Source organism: Berghia stephanieae, chromosome 5 (assembly GCF_034508935.2).
Source record: "Berghia stephanieae isolate SIO BIC M18660-M18661 chromosome 5, UCSD_Bste_1.3, whole genome shotgun sequence".
NCBI classification, from domain to species: domain Eukaryota; kingdom Metazoa; phylum Mollusca; class Gastropoda; order Nudibranchia; family Aeolidiidae; genus Berghia; species Berghia stephanieae.
The window spans coordinates 50,519,263-50,524,262 of NC_088364.1; positions in this window are offsets into that span (position 1 = coordinate 50,519,263).

Consider the following 5,000-nt stretch of genomic DNA (forward strand, 5'->3'; position numbering starts at 1 on the left):
GTTAGTTGGGTGGGAAGTTTTGGGGGAAATCCTGAAAATGGCTGGTAAGGAGAGAGTTAAAGGACCCTTTTTCTGGCGAAATCTTCTAATTCATGTATATCCAGAGTACGATAGTTAACTGGTTAACTAAATAAACAGTATAAGCCCAGTCCTCTTGTTCATTTATAATGTTTTTGATCCTAAAACGGAACGACAACCTGCTGATTAAGCGCCATTAGATATGTAATTCGGTTTTAGTTGTCTATTAACATTAGTTATAACCGACGTGTACTGATTTGCAGGTCTGATAATCCAAATCGTAATATTGTAGTGGAAATACTCTTAAACCAACGCAAAATATGGTCCATTGCGACAATCTTAAACTAAGCCCATAATTGCGTTCAATTATCAGACACATCAGAGGTCTGAGTCGCCGATAATTAAATAAAACATGGTGCGCAAAGCTCGTATGTAGACTTCACTTTTGATACGACGATCGTGAAAATCGGGACTTCAGAGGTTTGATCCGTCGACCATCGATATTGTATTTTTAGTTGCGCTGACTTCGATAGAATTGTACCCTTAAAACTTAAATGACAGGTTAAAGCGTATTTTTTAATTGTTCTGAACTATACAATGAATGCATTTTATTATGTCTGTATTTTTATTCTAAGATGATGACTTATTTTGGAAACATAGCTCCTCAATGATGCTCAGGTCACATGATTTGAATCCGAATCGAAAAGTAAGTGAAATCTGCAACATACTATTCAATTTTATAAATTGTCCTTTTATGCGGGTTGCAGTTACACAAAATGAATGAGCGATTTGATCTTTGACGAGTCCAAATCATAAAGACCTTTGTGCACACTTTTTAAACTCACTCAACCCTAACACCGACTATATCCGTTGTTTCCCCAGGTTACTTGGACCTCATGCCTATTTATTACTTTTTTTCTGAGACAAATTATAGACGTAGTATCAAAGCTAATGTTTTTCATTTTTACATGTTAATGGTAGTTGAATAAAAATATCTATGCATATGCTCATTTTTAATACATTTTTTTCAAATTTTGAAAAGTAGCAAAATCTCTAGGATTGAATGAGTTAAGATAACAGTTTTGTGTGATCAAAAGTCTTATCTTTTTATTATCTATATTGCTGACTTATAAAGAGCAGTAAACATCATCGCATACCAACACAACAGACTGAACTCATAAGATACGCAACGTGACTCAATAAATTATTGGCCTATTTATTAAGTCATACCTGTGTTTTATCATTAATTTGACATAACAAAGACGAAAGAATGTATTTTAAAAAATAGAAAAGAAAACGACGTGAAGAACATTGGGTTTGTTAAAATGTGAGCCATAGATGTATATTTAAGTAGAGCAAATTATTATTTTCCAATAAACGTGGGTGACAGGTGATATCTAAAACAACAATCCTCTTCAAAATATATGGGCAGATTAAAAAAAAAAATTATTATATAGATAATTATTTTTCATCATATGATCCAAATATTGAACATGATTTTCAACTCAATCAATTTGTCTTTATTTATATTTGTTTCATTTCACTCAGGATAAGAAAAGAGACGTTTGCTTATTACAACTATAAAAATATCAATAACACATAACTTTCACAACGTTTAACAAAAAGGAACAAAAGTGGGATGTCAAAAACCGGTTCCTTTCTCAATGGAAGTGTAAAACTACTTTTCTAGAGGACTGAATATATATCTTGTGTAAATGATCTTCCGGTTTCAGAGTGGTGGCATCTTATTTTCTATTATAAATACATGCTGGTCGTCAATAAAGATCTTCCATCCTCTTTCTTTTACGTCCCTTAATATCTGTACATTAATCCTTCTACAAAAATAGTTATGCCACTTTATAATTCAATATGTAACCGATTCAATATTAGTCATCCAAAGGACAGGCAACATACGCACTTCCAAGAATTTTGGAACCGGAAAAGCAGGATGCGTGCCTCTCAACTTTTCATCCCTATAATAATGTACAGGATGGATACCTTTTTGCCCTTCTTGAAAAGCTTTCATTTTAAAAAGAAATATCCCAACATCACAATAGGTCATTTTAATCCGCTTGACCCATGGGTATTTTTGCAACATTCCGAAATAAAGCAGTGTGTGAAATATCCAATCGCAACAAATCACTTGATTGATGACTTGGTTTGACTGGGATTACTAAACTGACTTATATCGCAGTCAAATCAAATAGGTGATACTTAAATAATAATGCTGAAAAACAACAGTTTGAAAAAATTCCTTTTTGGGATGCAATAAAGTATTATTATATATTATTATTATATTATATATTATTATATCGCGCTATAACTCTGAGACACCAGACTACCTTCACTATGTACTCTTTATCCTCCATGCTGGCTCGAACTTTTCCAAACAGCATGCGATGAGTAGGGCCTATATGTAATAGCAAAACATGACCAGATATATAACGATTTTCTCCTCTGAATAGAATTGTATGCTCGTCGGAGAAGAACTTCATAAGGCCGGTGAGAGAGATAATGGCGTCAGCCATTGTTCCCGATCTGTTGAAACCAGCAGCAATGCATTGTTAAAAAGAAAATGATGTCACAACTTTGGAACCCTTTGGTTTGATTGGTCACAACATCAAGTTAGAAGTCATTCCGTCTAAAAACGTCGATGTATAAACATCCAAAATGCATTTTCTCACACAGAGTGAAAGAGATAAAAAAAAAAAACTCGCAAAAAGAAATTGTGTCCACGGAATCCTTAACTCTTTGTTAAGCGTTAACAAGGTCAGACTGAGTCCCTATGGGCGCTGTGAAATCTACTCTCTTCAATGGAAAACCCACTTCTTGATATTCCTGCCAGACTGCGACCCTTGTCTATAGAGGAACACCAAAATGATGTGGGAGATCCAACCCATGGCACGTGTGGATGGAAACAACCCGAACACGTACCCACAGTTGTCTCAAATACGACACCAAGATTTTATGCACTATGGGGCCCTGATGAGAAAAAAAAAATCAATTTTCTAAATCTCTGATCCTTTTCTGATCCTTTATATTATTATTAAAACTAAAAACCATAATTTATTTCAGAGTTATATATTAAGAGAACTCTTAATTTTCTTGACGTCTAATTGTACAGATTACAATTGCACTAACTTAGACAAGCGTTACAAACCTATTGCTATCTTTCCAAATATTTGTTGTTGATATGTTGATGTAATAGATTTGGAACTATATGTGATATAATTTTGAAATCTCGAGTTGATGCCGTCTCCGTGCTTGCAATGCCTCCGTCTGTGGTGTAGAAAGAAACGTCTTGGATTCATAATAGTAGTAATTCAGAAATTAGCATGTCAATTAACGCCTGTGTTTTATGAATTCCTTTTATCCTTTTTGATAAACATATTGAAAAGGGTTTGTATTTATAGCGATTGTGCAGAACTTAAGTATTGTGTGTGTGTGCGATGCAGTGTTTTTGGTCATGAATTTAGTAGCAAAACAAAATTGTTCTTTAATCATTGATTTTGGTAGAAAAATTCTTCTAGAGTGTGTATCTCACCAAACATACTCAGTGACATGGCCGTTAAAGATTAGATCTTTCCCAATAAAATATGACTTGGAACTGTGTTTGGAGTGCTTACAAATAGTCCATGTAGTGGTTTATACAACAGGGCTAAATTGGGGTCTCGTCAGTAGAGATTGCATTGCTCAAGTCAGAGTTTTGGCGGTCCTAGATCTACTTAACGCGCATTTTGCTTTTTGACCGATAACCGATTCGCGTTTGGGAATTCCTGTTCAGACTCCAACTTTAACTCTCCCCTTACCAGCTATTTTTAGAATTCCTCCCGAAAATTCAGACCCACCCAGCACAAAATAGACTTCTCTTACTCAAACAAAAAAGAAACAAGTGAGCTCTACAACACAGTGTTTAGTATTTATAGCAGTAATCAAAGCATTTCTTTAAATTTTGTGATGTACAAGAGGAATCAGAAAGAGAAAATTGTCGGTTACATCTTAAGGAATGTGACGATTTTCCTATGGGTGGTAAGGAGAGGGTTAAGGAATCCACCCCGGAAAAGTTTCATGTGAGGGCACTTCAATAATTTCCTTCTAAAATGGTATATAACATTTCAGTTTTTATTGAAAACCATTAGTTTCAGTTGGCGTGAGAAGGTTGTCACATCCAATCGATTCGGATCCAATCGGATTCCTTCTACAATATTTTAAATGACTTTATATGCAGATAATTGGCCTTTCAGATATTAATGCATTCGATTTTACAATTCCTTCACTGTAGAGAGATTGAATGGCCAACTTTTCTGCAATTCATTTTAATATCACACCAAAAAGGAGGAGGTAACATACGTTTGACAATTACTCACGTCAAACCCGTTTCAACACATTTCCTTATAACTTTGCCAATCTATTTTGCAATCTATTAATTCCTTCAGCGCTATAGATAGTATGCGCTTGGCTAAAAAGCTCACAACATTGCCACCCGGAAGAATAACGGACCGACACACAAAACTATGTGTAACCTTAAACGTTTATAGTCTGGTTAATAGTTCAGTGAGAATTACTCATAAACGCGGATGGCAATAACAATAACAAAGACCTGAGTGACGTCAACTTCATTCTATTTATATTCTGCTCTAAATACTCTGTTAAAAAACCCGTTTTTTTTGGGTCACCATATTGACCAGAAAACTCGCCCTTTAAATGTTGATCATTTCGGTGATTTTGTTTCATGCAATCATATTACACAAAGAAATCTCTACCTACAATTTCTATTCCAAAGTAGGATATAAAAATAAGGTCTTTTAAGTTCATCTTCGATTTGCTGACTCTATCTAGTCGATGACTAATGGACATACATGTTTGGATTTTCCTTATAAGATGGTCACCAACAGATGTAAATATCTAAAATGGTTTTAGTTTTAGAATTGTAAGTCTTTGAAACATAGTTTTATCTGTTGGCGCGTTTCTAGCGGGCAGAG